This window comes from Heteronotia binoei, chromosome 5 (assembly GCF_032191835.1).
Source record: "Heteronotia binoei isolate CCM8104 ecotype False Entrance Well chromosome 5, APGP_CSIRO_Hbin_v1, whole genome shotgun sequence".
Classification (NCBI taxonomy): domain Eukaryota; kingdom Metazoa; phylum Chordata; class Lepidosauria; order Squamata; family Gekkonidae; genus Heteronotia; species Heteronotia binoei.
Genome location: NC_083227.1, coordinates 17,364,888 through 17,381,701, shown reverse-complemented (window position 1 = coordinate 17,381,701; position 16,814 = coordinate 17,364,888). Strand labels below are relative to the sequence as shown.

The following is a 16,814-nucleotide window of genomic DNA, read 5'->3' as shown; positions in this document are numbered from 1 at the left end:
ACTTTTGATAGAATTTCTGAAAAACTTGAATTATATCACTTGACTTAGTAACTAGGGATCCCTGTTGATTTCGCATATTATGGATAAGATGGGAGGCCCTCGTCTGTGTGGTCCTCTGTTTGAGTAATTTTATCGATTTAGGTGTTTTGGTAAAATATTTTTGATTGAGTATCAGTAAAATTTTTTGTATTTGAGATGTTTCCAATAGTTCCAATTTTTTTCGTTCCTGTTCTAATGTTCTTAACAGTTTTTTCCCTCCTTTTTTTGCATATTGCAGTTCCATATGTTTAATATTATTAGTAAGTTCTAGTATTAATGATTGTCTTTCCTTTTTATGAGTGGAAGCTATTGCAATTAATTGCCCTCTAATAACTGCTTTAAATGCATCCCACAGTGTGCCTTGTGTTACGTCCTTGGTGGTATTAAATTTAAAGTATTCCTTTATCGCTGCTGAAATTTTTTTACAAATCAATTCATCTTGTAGCAATAATTTATTCAGTTTCCAATGGTATCCCTGTTTGTCTTCAGATTGAGTGGTAAGTGATCCCGTAACCCAGGAATGATCTGAGATTGTACGGGGGCCTATATCTGCTTCCTGAATTTGGTTAGCCAACTTTTTGCTCACTAGAAGATAATCAATTCTTGTGTGAATTTGGTGAACGGTGGAGTAATAAGTATATTGCCTTACTCCAGGGTTTAATGCACGCCATACGTCCACCAAATTAAATGTATCTAATATATTCTGTAGACCTGTTGGTTTCAGTATTTTTTCCCCCGTTTTATATGTTCTGTCTAGTTTGGGGTCTAATATGTAATTTAGGTCGGCACCAATTATTGTTTCTCCTTTCTGAAATTCAGACAATAGTTGTAAAGTAGTTTTCAAAAACTCTTTTTGGTTTACGTTTGGGGCATACAAAGATGCTATTGTTAGTGGCTGGCCGTCCAATTCTCCACTAATAAAAATATAGTGACCTCTAGGGTCTGCTTTTACTTTTTGGCAATGGAAAGGTACTGATTTCGATATTAAAATTGCTACTCCTCTAGATTTTGATGTTCCTGCTGCCAAATAACTTTGATTAAACCAGTTTGAGGACAATAGTTTTCCATTTGTGTTTTTTAAATGCGTCTCCTGTAGGCATACTATGTTTGCTCTATCTCTTTGCATGGTGTTAAGTAGTCTCTTACGTTTTACAATATTATTGAGACCTCTACAGTTCCAACTGAGGAGCTTATATGGGCGTGTCATCTTCCAATCTAACTAACAAAGATAAAAATAAAAGTAAAAGTAAAAAAAAAATGTTAATAACAACAATTTTCAGTAGTGTTACAACAACCCACCACCTCACACCACAAAACTTAACTTAAAAAGCAACTTTTTAAACTTTTTAAACTAAATTCCCTAATTAGGGGAAACTTTTCAGAAACTCCTCCTCTAAAAATACCAAACAGAGCTAAGAAAGCTATTACAGTGCTTTCTTATCTGAAAAGTAAAAATAATCCTGTTACCACTACTATTATTCTCCGGGAGCGTTGTTCAAATGTCACAACTTTTCTCCATAAACAACAGTACAAAGTAAAAGTTCCCTCCTTCCCTCCTGAAAAGATATAAGCAGACTGAGTGAAACTCCTCATTTCAATTTAAACATATCGTAAATGCATTTTCTTATTTAATCAACACACATTCGTACCCTCATTCAAATTTAACTCAATTTACCACAATTTACTTACCCCCCTCCCTTAATATTTAAACCAACTGAAGTTCCTGTAAAATAATACTTAACTTGACTTTCACTATACAATGTGTTAGTTAAAGTATATACATAGGTTCTATCTGATTTACTTAACTAGCACTGCCCTCTGGTGGTTTTGCATAATACTGCTTCTAACAGTAGGGCCTAATACACATACTTAAAATTTGCACACTACACAATATAAAAGTTCCTTGTGTCTTCTTCTTTTTTCTTGTTCACTAATACGTTGTCAGTTTGTCAGCGTGTGTCAGTAGGGGTTTGTTCTTCTTCCTCCTCTACGTCTGGGGAAAGGATCTGGAGCTCTTCCTCTTCCTTTTGAGATAGTTTAATATTCAGTTTCTTTAAAAGCAGTTTTCCCGTTTGTAGATTTGACGCTTTTAGTAGAGCTCCTCCTTTGTACACTAAAATGTCAGAAATAGGGCTCCAACGGAAGCGAAAGTTCTCAGTATACAATTTAGTTGCGAAGAATTTCAGGTTCCTTCTTTTTTCTAAGGCTTCTGGTGGTAAGTCTAATAGGACTAGGACTTTTTGCCCTTCAAAGCTCAAGGCTCCTTTCTTTCTAGCTTCCTGAAGTATCCTGGTTCTCGTCGTGGGAAATACAAACTGGACCAATATATCTCTTGGCCTTCCTTTCTTTGCTAAGGCAAACGGTCCCAGACGTATAGCTTTTACAATCTCCGGAGCTGTGCTATTTTCTCGGCCCAACACCTCCATCAGCCATTTGTTAATAAAGGGTAAAATACCCATGTCTTCCTCCGCGCCCTCTTTAATCCCTCTAAATTTCAAATTATAGGCTCTCCAACGGTTTTCCAGCGTTATAATTCTAGCATTGAGCCTTGCTTCTTTAATTTTTATTTGTTTTATTTCTGTCTGCAATGCAAGGGAGGCTTCTGCATTGCGTTCCGCCATTTTGGCAGTTACTTCCATGTCGTTCTCCATCTCCTCGACTTTTTTATTTATTGGAGCTAGCCAGCTTTGCATAGACTCCTTAAAGAAGGTATGAATATCCTCTTTGAGCTGCAAAATGTCTTTTCTTGTTAAGGGTGTCTCGTCTGTCTGCAATTGCTCAGTCCCAGGGGAATGTTGCCCTGCTGCCATAACTAAGGCCTCCTGGTTTTCCCGCCTCGGAGAGGAGTTGGGGGAGAAAAACTTCCTTACCGACTGGGTCGTCTCTGCCGTCGCCTTCGTTTTCGATTTTGGAGTTTCCTTCGCCTTTGCTTTGTTTTTTAAAGATTTTCCCATTTGGGGCTGCTTTTTCGGTCCGCGATTTAGCAATAGGGCCGGGATTTCGGAGGGAAGGAACGGAGCTGTGCTAATTTGCGTCCACCATTACCCGGCGACGCTCCGCCCCCTCCCCTTGATTTATTTTAACTATGGTTAGGGATGGGCATGAACCGGGAAAATGCAGTTCACTTTGTTGGTTTGTGGCATGCCTGGTTCGTGAATCATGAACTGTCACAAACTTTTAGGAGCCAAACGAACTGGTTCAGTTTGTGAGGTTCATGGCATAGTAGAACAGCCCTCCCCCCCCCACCCCGCCGCCATACTAGAAAAACCCAACTTGCAGTGGATCTGACTCTCCTCTGGCTGCCTTCCAAATTTGGTGAGGATTGGATTTTCAGGGTCTGAGTTACAGCCCCCCCCCCAAAAAAGTGCTTTCTGAGGAAATGACAGGCACAGTTTCAGGAGTGTATAGAACAGATTCTGCACAAGCTAGAGGCATCAAAGTTGTAGGGGATCACCCCTGTGTGCAAGTTCTGCCCTCACCCCCATCATTGCTTTGAAGTATGATAAAAAATTTAGATTGAGCAGAGACAGCCTGTCTGGATATGAATGTGTTCATGAACTAATAAAAAGGTAAAGGTAGTCCCCAGTGCAAGCATCAGTTGTTTCTGATTCTGGGGTGACGTTGCTTTCACAAAAATCGGGTGTTTTGCCAGAGCCCCATGGCAATGCAGTGTTAAAGCTGCAGTACTGCAGTCCTAAACTCTGCTCACTACCTGAATTCAATCCCCGGTGGAAGCTGGTTTTCAGGTAGCCAGCTCGAGGTTGACTCAGCCTTCCATCCTTCCGAGGTCAGTAAAATGAGTGCCCACCTTGCTGGGGGGAAAGTGTAGATGACTGGGGAAGGCAATGGCAAACCATCCCGTAAATAGTCTGTTGTGAAAGCAACGTCACCCCAGAGTCGGAAACGACTGGTGCTTGCACAGGGGACCTTTCCTTTCCTTTTCCTTTCCACTGCCTTCCCCAGTCATCTACACTCCCCCCGCAGCAAACTGGATACTCATTTTACCAACCTTGGAAGGATGGAAGGCTGAGTCAACCTTGAGCCAGCTACCTGAACCCAGCTTCCACCAAGATTGAACTCAGGTCGTGAGCAGAGCTTAGGACTGCAGTACTGCAGCTTTACCACTCTGTGCCATGGGGCTCTTTCACGAACTAATAGCCATGGCTAATAGGCCAACCTGAAGCCATTGTTTCAGGCTGTGACTCAGATCCTATCTAATTCTAGTTAAGGGATTGGCCCATATTCAGAAAATCACATTAACCACAATCACTTCAATGAAACTGTGATTTTGCCCTCTGTCTGAACTAAGCCAAAGTCTAAAAGACAGAACTAATGTAACCTGGTGTTATGCCTACGCCACTTCCAGTTTAAACTGGAAGTGACATGAGGGGGGCACTCTAGCATTTCATAAAAACTCTATGGCTCTCCCAATCCCTCCCACCAGTGCTTGAGGCACTGGGGAGCACCAAAGAGAATTGCCCAGAGGCCTCCAGTTGTAGTGGGAATCCTGGCATCCCTATCAAGAGATAATCCAATGTATGAAATAAACAGACTTTGGCTGAATGATTCCCCAAATATCCTCATGAACTCTTATCCTTACCCAGCAAGCTGGTTTCCATGGAGTCTGGCATCTGTACACCATCTGAGGGATTGTCCTCAGACTTGGCGGCACCAATAAATTCTTCCTCCAACAGACCAGGAGTCTGGAAAGGGGAAAACAAAAAGGAAAAGTAAATTTGCTTGTCAGCATACAGATTTCAGACTTTCCAGGCACACTTTTCTCTTGGCCCTGCATGCCCACTTGGTTTGCACTGTGTTCACATATTTCAGACGGCATTATGCAGTTCCCCAGGTCAGTAACAACTGTGTGCCTGCCATCTGTTCATGACTAACTCATGGCGACTCCCAGACCATGGTGTTTCAAGGCAAGAGACAGACAGAGGTGGTTTGCCATTGCCTTTTTCTGCGTGGCACCGCCCCCCCCCCCACAAGCTTCCTTGATAGTCTCTCATCTAAGTACCAACCATGGCTAACCCAGCTTAACTACCAAACTCTGTCAAGATTGGGTAGTCAGGGGGCTATTCAGGTTAGCACTGTACAATTTTTAAAGAAAAGGTGAGGGAACAGCAATGTGGTTGAAGTCTACTCATCAGAAACCATAGGAACCCAAACATTAATCTGTAAAATTTTGACTGCCTTCTGTTTAAATTGGGTTAATTGATTTTTATTATAAATTTTAATGTTTTGTTCCATACAATATGATGTTCTAATGTGCTGTTGCACACTGCTCTGAGCCCTGCTTGCAGGGAATGGGCAGTATAAAAAATCAAACAAACAAACAAGAAAGAGTATTCAGACTTCCTAGCTGAAGGAAGGCTGAGCGCAGACGAATAGATGCTTTTGAGCTGTGGCGCTGGAGAAGAATCTTGAGAGTCCCTTGGACTGCAAGAAGATCAAATCAGTCAGTCCTAAGGGAAATCAACCCAGACTCTGGAAGGTCAGATGCTGAAGCTCAAATACTTTGGCCACCAAATGAGAAGGGAATGAGAAGACCCTGATGCTGGGAAAGACAGAAGGCAAAAGAAGAAGGGGACAGCAAAAGATGAGATGGCTGGACAGCATTACTGATGTAACAAACACGAATTTGAGCAGACTTCGGAGGATGGTGGAAGATAGAAGTGACTTGGTCCATGGGGTTGCAAAGAGTCGGACTTGACTGTGCGACTGAACAACAACAAAAGTTGGCTCTCTCTATATGGCCTTGAACAGGGAGTGCAGTTTTGTAAAAAAAAAAAAATGATGAAATGTCCACAAATTAGATACAAAATGCAGCAACTCTGCTTGCGAGCGTGCATATGTGTAACTAATCCTGCTATTCCTTTTAAGGAAGGGCTGTAGGGACATTCGAGTCTCTGAGTGGTCAAACTCCATGCTTAATAATAAACTAAGCCGCACATTTTAAAAGTGCGCTGTCATGTGGATTGCCTGTTATAGCAGCTAGTGGTTCTCTTATTACATAAACAAGCTGAGTCCAGTGCAGAGGTCTAGGAGTAGGGTTGCCAGCCTCCATGTAAGGCCTGGAGATCTTCCACTTTTACAACTGATCTCCAGCTGGCAGAGATCAGCTCCCCTGGAGAAAATGGTTGCTTTGGAGTGGGGATATTATGTCCTTATGCCTCATTGAGGCTCCTACCCAAGCTCCAACCCACAAATCTCTAAGAATTTCCCAGTCTGAAGCTGGCAACCATAATGCAAAGCCTGAGGCTTGAATAAAGTTTCTTTCCCATCCTTAGGGTTGCCAAGTCCAATTCAAGAAATATCTGGGGACTTTGGGGGTGGAGCCAGGAGACATTGGGGTGGAGCCAAGATCAAGGCTGTGACAAGCATAATTGAACTCCAAAGGGAGTTCTGGCCATCACATTGAAAGGGACGGCACACCTTTTCAATGCCTTCCTTCCATAGGACATAATGAAGGATAGGGGCACCTTCTTTTGGGGCTCATAGAATTGGACCCCCTGGTCCAATCTTTTTGAAACTTGGGGGGTATTTTGGGGAGAGGCACTAGATGCTATACTGAAAATGTGGCACCTCTACCTCAAAAAACAGCCCCCCCAGAGCCCCAGATACCCGCGGATCAATTCTCCTTGATTTTCTATGGGAATAAATCTCCATAGGGAATAACAGAGTTCCCAGCAGACATTTCCCTCCCCTCCCCTGCTTTCTGACGACCCTGAAGCGGGGGGAGGATCTCCAAACCGGGGGATCCCCTGTCCCCACCTGGGGATTGGCAACCCTACCCATCCTGGTTAATTATTTCAGAGAAGCAGGGTATTTAAACATATTTGGTGAACTCAGCTTCCCTGCTTATAGTTGCTAGCTGTAGGCTGGGAAATTCTTGGAGATGTGAGGGTGAAACCTGGGGAGAGTGAGTTTTGGGGACGGGAAAGACATTATCGGGGTACAATGCCACTGAGGCCACCCTCCAAAGCAGCCATTTTCTCAGGGGAAACTGATCTTGGTGGTCTGGAGATCAACTGAAACAGCGGTAGATCCCTATGTGTCACCTGGAAGTTGACAACCCAACAGACTGATCAGCTGTTTTTAAAATTTAAAATATTTATTAGCCACCTCCTGTAAACTGTGCTTGAGGCAGCTCACAATATGATTAATAACAAAAGACAACCTATTTTAAAACAGGAGAACAACAGCAGCCCTCCCCCCCCCCCCAAAAAAAAAACAGGTCTCAACTCTCAGGAGTTCCTTAAAAGCAGGGGTAGAATTCTAGCAGGAGCTACTTAGCATATTAGGCCACACACCCCTGAGGTAGCCTGTCCTCCAGGAGCTTACAAGAAAGAGCCCTGTAACCTCTTGGAGGATTGGCTACCTCAGGGGTGTGTGGCCTAATATGCAAAGGAGCTCCTGTTAGAATTCCACCCCTGCTTAAAAGCCAGATATTTGTACCTTTGACTTCTGTCTCTCAGGCTCCTGTAGCATCAGGAGAAAATCCTCTGCCAGGACCACAGCCTCTGCACACGTCTCGGGGCCACGTTCCCTGACCCAGCTCTGCATTTCCCAGGGAAGGATGGTCAAGAATTGCTCCAGAATCAGCAGCTCCAGGATCTGCTCCTTGGTGTGCTTCTTAGGACTCAGCCACTGATGGCAAAGTTCTTGGAGCTGCTGGCATATCTTTCGGGGGCCTTCGGCTTCACGGTAAGAGAACTGCCTGAAGCACTGACGTCGCATCTCCAGGCTGACGGCGTCCTCCTCATTTGGAATCTCGACCTTCACAGTCTGAGAAGAATCGAGGCTTTTGCAGGCCTGTTGTGCTTCGCCTAGGAGGTCTGGCAGGGACTGGATCAACCATTCTCCTCTAGGCCACTGGTTGGAATCTGCCATTTCCTTGTAGGAGGCCTGGATCATCTTCAGATTTGCCTCCAAAAGAGAATGGGACAACTGTGGCTGTCTCCATTCTGGATAAGGGCATTTGGCCACCTTCAAGAACTCCTGCCACTGAGCATCCCAGCATTGCTCTAGCCCCTCATCCGGTTCTTCTTTAATTTGTTGTGGGGCTGCCCCAGTTAGAACCTCCTGGATGGTTTCTCCTTGGAGGACATGAGGGTCTCCTCCGCTGCCCTCCAGTTTCCCCCCTGATTCAGGTCCTGCTGGATCCTGCTTTTCCATTTTTATTCCTAGCTTCAGCTCTTGGATTAGAAAGGAAATTCAGCATTCAGAAGTGCTGCAAAGCAGGAAAAATAATTTATACTTCTAAACATGGAAAAGGTATTTTGCAGCTATGGAAACTGCAACAAAGCCTCTAGTAGTACTCTGGAATCTTCACAAACATTCTAAGTGCTAGATAAAAAAAAAAAGGGCTATGTGCAGACATATTTCTCACAGAGAAATTTAACCTGCATCTTGGCTATAGATCAAGATACATGTTTGTCTGTATCAGTAGAACAGAGCCAGAGTCCTGTAGCACCTTAAAGATGAACAACATTTGTGGCAGGGTATGAACTTTCTTGACTGTACAGCTTCAGACTGCAGAGGGGAGGAGGAGAAGGAAGAGGAGTTGGTTTTTATACTCCACTTTTCACTGCCTGAAGGTGTCACAGTGGCTTACAATCTCCTTCCCTTTCTCTCCCCACAACAGACACTCTCTGAGGTAGGTAAGGCTGAGAGAGCTCTGTGAGAATTGCTCTTGAGAGAACAGCTCCAAGAGAACTGTGACTGACCCAAGGTCACCCACCTGTCTGCATGTGTAGGAATGGGGAATCAAACCCAGATTAGAGTCTGCTGCTCTTAACTGCTCTTAACCAATACACCCCACTAGCCCTGGAATTCACATGATTCTTCCCTGCTCTGATTACATTTTGCATTATACCTTCACATCATGGCATCCTTTCTTTGCAACACCCCTCCTACCTTCTGACTGGAATGTAAAGGCTCAGTGATCTCCATTCCTATCTGTATCTGGTAAAGGGAGCTTTAACTCTTGAAAGCTTATATCCCAGAAATCTTGTTGGTCTCTAAGGTGCTACTGGACCCCAATTTAGCTATTCTGTAAAGTGGCACATATGTTGAGGACAACAAATTAAGCAATGCATTTTTATCTGTTCAAAACAAATCTCAGCAGTTAACAGCACAATAAATGGGACAGTGAGAGCCAGTTTGGTGTAGTGGTTAAGTGCACAAACTCTTATCTGGGGGAACCGAGTTTGATTACCCACTCCTCCACTTGCAGCTGCTGGAATGGCCTTGGGTCAGCCATAGCTCTGGCAGAGTTGTCCTTGAAAGAGCAGCTTCTGTGAGAGCTCTTCCAGCCCCACCTGCCCCACAAGGTATGTGTTGTGGGCGGGGGGAGGTTAAGGAGATTGTGACCGCTCTGAGACTCAGAGTATAGAGTGGGATATAAATCCAATATCTTCTTCTTCTTCTGTGCCTAGTGTCTTAGCACTAGGGTCACAACTCACAAATCATCCCATTCCAACATGAACATTTCACTTATAGAGACCTGAAAGCACCTGAATCTATAATAGTTCATATTTACAAAATTGTAACAAGAACACAAAAGGTGGCCTGCTGAATCAGACTAGAGGTCTAGAATCCTTTCCTTTATAGGGGCCATCTAGGAGTCTTGGGAGGCCAAGGCTTTCCCCTGAAGTTACCTCCTAGCTCTGGCATCCAGAGGTTTAGTGCCTCTGTATATGGAGGTTCCCTTTAGTCGCTTTGGCTAATAACCACCCAAGGACCTTTCTTCCACAAAGCTGATTCCCTCTCAAAGCCAACTTTGCTTGTGGCTATCACTACATCCGTTGGGAGTGAATTCCACAATTTAATTACTAATTGAGTGAAGAAGTACTTTCCATTTGACTCTCCTCAGTCAACTCCCTTGGACACCCCTGAGTTCAAGTATTACAAGAGAGGGAAGAAAAAGCTCTTTCTAACAAAACCAAAGGGAGGGAAGTAAACTCTGGTAGTCTGTTGTAGCCAAAACAAAAGAGCTTTGTTGTCCCTTCAAGACTGATAGATTCCTTGTGATAGAAACTGTTGTGAATGACAACTGTCACCTTAGGTGTCTGATGAAGTGCAGGAAAGCTTCTGCTTCAATAAACCTCTTGCCACAAGACTCTTGACAGTGGTGAGACTGAACCTGTCAGGAGGGCCTTCGTCAGACTGCATGGTCACTGTGTGAGGTGTGGTCCTCACAAAAGCCCCTGCTTCTCTCAGTTTGATGCCACAATATTCTGTTAAAATGTGAATAAGGCAATCCCACCAATAGAAAAGAACAAGGAAGAGGCCCCATGGGGATCAGAAAGTTGGTGATCATGGACCACTGCAGTGTCTGAGATACAGTACCTTTCCCTCCCTGACCTGGAGCTTGCAAAAAGAGACTTCATTGCACCTCCGGTTGCAGGTTCATTGACCATCTCCCTCCTTACATCCTTCTCCTCCATTTAGATCCCACTCCTGGCTTTCAGTCTTACCTGCCCCGGGTATCTTTTGCATCACACCTTCTGGCAGAATAGGCAAGATCTCCCTCAAATGCATCAAGGATGGGTAAATACAAGAAAAAGGGGAAGTTTCTCACCAGGAAGGAAATCAGGGTAGGACAGGAAGGTCTTTTCATAGCTCCCTGTGCAGCTGTGCAGGAAAGCGTCCAGCTCCCCTTCTTGCCCCTGCTGGTCCTCTCTAGGCAGAAAGAGAGCTTGGTGCAGTTAACCCCTTCAGCATCTCCGAGGATGAGAAGCCAGTGGCATTGACTGGATCATGGACATTCGTTGATTTGCTTTACTAAGCCTGATGCTGAGAAGTCTTTTTAAAAATCCCCCCCCCGCCCTCTCTCCCTCTCTGAGTTTTAAGATGTGGCAACATTCTTGTTTGGTGTTCCATTCAATCAGTTTACAAGTTATTGGTGGATATTCTGTAAAAATGGTTTCTCTTTATTGTGATTGAGATATAAAACTAGGAAGGAGAGATGTAAATTATCAAAATAAATAAAAAGGGTCTCTATCCAGCAGAATGCTATTATTAAATGAGCTCTGCTGGGTCAACCCAAAGGTCTCCCTAGCTCAGCATTCTGTTTCCAAGAGAGGTCAGCATGCTTCCAGGCAGGGGTGGAATTCTAGCAGGAGCTCCTTTGCATATTAGGCCACACACCCCTGATGTAGCCAATCCTCCAAGAGCTTACAAAAAAGAGCCTTGTAAGCTCTTGGAGGACTGGCTACATCAGAGTTGTGTGGCCTAATACGCAAAGGAGTTCCTGCTAGAATTCCACTCCTGCTTACAGGAAACTCACAAGGCAAACTCTACAGACTTAACCCTAGGGTTACCAATTCCAAGAGACAGAGTTGTCAGCTCCAGGTAACCAGGTTGGAAAATTCCTGGAGATTTGGGGTAGAGCCTGGGGATGGCAGGATTTGGGGAGCGGAGGGACTTCTGTGGTGTATAATGGCAAAGAACTCACCATCCAAAGCAGCAATTTTCTTCAGAGGAACTGACATCCATATTCTGGAGGTCAGTTGTAATTCCATGAAGTCTCCAGGCTCCACCTGGAGGTTGGCAACCATATCCCTGTTGTTTCACCCAGCGAAATTTAGAGCTCTACAGGCTAGCCTGATCAGATCTCAGGAGCTAAGCAGGGTTGGCCCTGGCTAGTATTTGGATGGGAGAACTCTGAGGAATAACAGGGTCCCAATGCAGAGTCAGACAGTCCCACGTTGCACAGTGGTAAAGTTGCACTTCTGCAATCTGAGCTCTCTGCTCACAACCTGAGTTCGATCCTGGAGGAAGCTGGGTTCAGATAGCCGGCTCAAGGTTGACTCAGCCTTCCATCCTTCTGAGATCAGTAAAATGAGTACCCAGCTTGCTGGGGGTGGGGGGTGGAGAAGAAGATGACTGGGGAAAGCAATGGCAAAACACCCCCTAAAAAGTCTGCCGTGAAAACGTCATGATGCGACGTCACCCCAGAGTCGAAAATAACTGGTGCTTGCACAGGGAAATACCTTTACCTTTTTAATGCAGAGCCAGGCAAATGGCAAAGCTACCTCTCTTCGTCATTTGCCATGAAAACCCTACAGAGTCTCTATAAGTTACCTGTAATTTGATGGCACTTTCTATCACTGCTTCTAAACATTGAGGTTCCATGTAGCTATCAAGGCTAATAGACCTGTTCTTCTTTTAAACCCAGCAGCAGTGAATGACATACATTAATGGAAAGGCAACACTGCAGTTGTACATGTTAATTTGGAATTAACTATTGTACCTATCTGTATTTTGGACAACAGTGATGCTTTATGGTAAGGATGCCTCCTGCCCTATATTTTTTGGGGGGTGGGTGGGTGGGTTGTTGCTTTGACCAGTTATCACTGTTTGCTTGGGCAGAAAACAGTGAGACATGTCAGCCACCAACTCCTGCCCAGTGGCTTTCCAGCAGAGAATGAGAAGAAGAGGAGTCAGTGTCTATTCTTGTGGTGGCAAAGGCATGCATTTGAATGCACTTGAGCCAAAAATATACCCCCCAAAAAACCCCCCCACTTATCGGTATTATTTGAATATATTCAGCATCACAAGTCTACCCAAGAATTTTTCAGGATCCCCCCCCACCACCCAAAAAAAAGTCTCAAAATATCCCAGAAAAATTCAGGATTTACCAGGAAGATCAAAAGCCAGTATTTGTAGGCTCCCATGAACTGTGTTTTTTTTCTTTCCCTTTGTTTCTATGTCATGGGATGGGGCGAGGGAGGGGGGTTATGGACTTGCATGATTGCTTGTGTCAGTTTCAAGTGTGTCTGTCAGTTTCAAGAGTCCCCTCCCCCCAAACTCATTTGCAAGAGTAGCTTTGTATCCTCTGTGTTTTTTTAAAAAATAAAGATAACTTTTATTGAAACTTTATCATAGTTTACAAACTAACAAAGTAAAAAAAAACCCTAAATAAATAGATAAATAAATAAAAATCAGTGTTGTGCAATTCTTTCAAAATCCCTCCCCTGTTTGGATTTGTTCTGCTATGATTTCACTTTGGTTCTGTTGAGCTTGCCCTGCCACAGTGGCACTGGGTTCTGCTGGGCATCTACACATTGCCATTTGTTTTGCTGGGCTTGCAGAATCCCCTCCCCTTACTTGGATGTGTGATTCTCTGGTTTGGCATTTGTCCTGCTGAGCTTGCACTGCCACAGTGGCACTGGGTTCTGCTGGGTTTCTGCACATTGCAATTCATTCTGCTGGACTTGCAAAAGCCCCCCACCCCCACCACAAAGATTCTCAGGCCTGACTTTGGTTCTGTTTGTCTTGGCACATTAGCTTATGGTTCTACTGGGATTACCGGTATCTGCAAATTTTTCTGCAAATGGTTCAGTTGGGCCTGTTGTTGGTTCTTCTATGGGGGACTTTTGACCTATGATTGCTGCTTGTGAGCATGGTTTTGGCTCTGGAAGCAGCCTGGAGGGCTCCCCTGCCCCCTCCATAGGAAATAATGGAGGATGATTAGGTCACCGTGTTCAGAGGCCCATAGAATTGGACCTCTTGGTCCCATCTATTTGAAATGTGGGGACTATTAAAGCAGCAGCAGCTCCACTGGAGTTTTGGTGCTTGTACCTTTAAAAACACCCCCTCCATCCACCCAGACATTTTTTCCCATAGGGAATAAGAGACCTGAAAAATTCAGAAATTTGAAGAAAATCAAAACCAAATACTATACTGGCATTTGGTATTTGGGAATCCTGATATTTTTTCAGGTCAAATATACCTGAATCTGAAAAAATACTGATTTATTCCCCCACATTCCTATGTTGTGGTGACAAGCATGTCCAAAGAGGTGAATCCAAAGTGTCTTTCATTACATGTAGGCCTCATTTTGGGCCGGTGCTCATAGGAGCAGAGCTCCAGAACCTCTAAATTTGCTTGTGCTCTTTCTTTCTTCCCCGCCGCCCCAGACACTTGCATCTGGGCCCCATCATTCAAACCCCCTGTGAGAATTTTGCTGAACTCTAAGATTTGATAAACTTTCTAATATTTTCCCTCACAAAAAATGGGAAAATAACCAAAACATATAAAGCAAACAGATGGAAATCTTCTTCGTGCCACTGTGGCCACATAGGAGAAAGTCATTTTAAAAATATGATGGGACAGGAGTAAGGTTTATTATGAGAATTATAAATCAAGAAGTATTTTAAGATAGACGCTGAGCTGATATAATTTAGATTACTTTCTAGTGATGTCAGGGGTGTGTGGCATATGCAAATGAGTTGTACTAATGAGCTCTAGCACCTCTTTTTCTACAAAATGATCCCTAATTATATGCAAAAATCAGGTTACAACAACAACAGATTCATAAAGAGGCTCGTCGTGACCCTCCCCTTAAGAATGTTGCATCTATCTTCTTGACTAAACTTTTGCATTTTTACAGAGATTTTCTGAAGCGTTTGACACTGTTAATTTGCTGTTAATGAAGATTCTGCAATTTCTGGTTTTTTCACTGGCATTGGATTCCTTAACTGAATCTCAGATGGTGATGAGATATGATGATTAAGTTACAATTATTGATTTATTGACATTATGTCTTGTTCATTTTTCTCACTGAGACTTGAAGCGGATTACATGATGTCAGTCAATGCAATCAACAGGTTGAGACATCTAGTAAGCAGTGTACTAGGACTAGGAATTGCAGAAATTTGAAATGCAGCCATCATCTGAACAAAGCAGTATTAAATGTGACACTCATGTTAAACAGTGCAGAACATGATATGACAGCAAAGGAAACCCAGTGCATTTTCCTGGGGCAGTCTGTTATGATGTAGCCCTGCTTCCATATCCATTTCTTAAACCTTCATGAACAATTCTCTTTTACACAGAATGATGCATATGTATGAAAGCTTTGAACCTACGTGCTGGGTTGGATTGTATCATTATAAACAAACTGTTCTTTTTTTTAAAAAAATGTTGCATCTGTTATTGAATGATTGTCTCCCCTGCGGACCCTCTCATGCAGGACTTTTTTTGAGCGGGAACGCACAGGAATATAGTTCTGGCTGGCTTGGCACTAGGGGTGTGACCTAATATGCAAATGAGTTCCTGCTGGGCTTTTTCTACAAAAAACCCTATGTAAAACAATGGTGACATCAGAGGGTGTGGCATACCGTAATATGCAAATGAGCTCCTGCTGGGCTTTTTCTACAAAAAACCCTGTGAAACAATGGTGATGTCAGAGGGTGTGGCATAATATGCAAATGAGCTCCTGTCGGGATTTTTTTTTACCACAAAACCCCTGCTCTCATGTATAATGAAGAGCCCCGTGGTGCAGAGTGGTAAAGCTGCAGTGCTGCAGTCAGAGCCCTCTGCTCATGACTTGAGTTCGATCCCAGTGGAAGCTGGTTCAGGTAGCTGGCTCAAGGTTGACTCAGCCTTCCATCCTTCCGAGGTCAGTAAAATGAGTACCCAGCTTGCTTGGGGGGAAAGTGTAAATGACTGGGGAAGGCAATGGCAAACCACCCTGTAAAAAGTCTGCCGTGAAAACGTGAAAGCAATGTCACCCCAGAGTCGAAAATGGCTGGTGCTTGCACAGGGGACTACCTTTACCTTTACCATGTATAATGAGGCAGTATTTGTGGCTGAAGGACACCCCACATTTGGAACACTTAAGTTGTTTCTCTCCTGTATGTATTCTTAGGCTAGAACTAGAATAAAACCTTTTCCAACACTCCAACCAGTTATATGGTTTCTCTCCCACATGCACCCACTTATGGGTAATAAGGTTAGACAGAACTGAGTGAAACTCTTGCCACATTTGTAGGGTTTTTCCCTATATGGGTCTTCTACTATATGATGAGCTGTGCCTTCTGACTCAAGCTTTCCCCACAATCCATGCATTTATATGGCAGATTTGCATGCAAGGAGGTTCCAGATTCAGTTATCAGCATATCCAGATGAAAAGGCTCAGGTAATAGGTGATGTGACAGTCCTCAGCCTGAGACTCTGGAGAGCTGCTGCCAGTCAGAGTAGACAATAGTGATTTTGGCAGACCAGCAATCTGACTCAGTAGAAGGCAACTTCTTATGTCATGTGAGTTCAGGTTTGGGAAATGCAGGCTGAAATCCTGGCTACAAGTTACACACTCCTCCTCATGTGAAAAGTAGCCCCATGTAAGCCTGATACAGATCACTGGGAATTTTGTAGCATCTCCCCCCAAGACAAACCAGGAACTCTGGTCAAATTTTGTGAGCCCCTAGACACATTCGTTCCTCTTCAGATAATGGATATAGAATGGCATCTCTAATCAGTGACCTTTAAGACCAACAAAGTTTAATTTTGAGTATAAGCTTTCATGTGTCCCATCTTTAGGATGCCAGCCTCCAGGTAGGACCTGGGGATCCCCTGGAATTACAGCTCATCTCCAGACTACAGAGAGATCAGTTCTCCTGGAGAAAATGGATGCTTTGGAGGGTGGACTCTCTGGCATTGTACCCCTCTGAAGTCCTCCCCACTGTAATTACACAAACGTGTGTAATTACAGTGTACATGTATTGTACAGTGTATATGTATCATGTATTGTACACACACACATTTATTTCACAAAAGTTTTAATTGTACCTTTTCCCCATTTTTGTTATATATATATAATTACAGTGTACATGTATTGTACATTTTACTGACAGTATGCAGTAGATATTAAATGTAAATGCAGATTGCATTTTCTCCAGGGGAGCTGATCTCTGCCAGCCGGAAATCAGTTGTAAAAGCAGGAAATCCCCAGGCCCCACCTGGAGGCTGGCAACCCCACC

The 16,814-nt window shown here is 43.8% G+C and overlaps 1 protein-coding gene across 1 annotated transcript in view; it reads right to left on the bottom strand.

The window, feature by feature from the left end:
• LOC132571772 (uncharacterized) overlaps positions 1 to 16,814 on the bottom strand; it is a 165,207-nt gene that overhangs the window by 3,969 nt on the left and 144,424 nt on the right. The window lies entirely within an intron of this gene.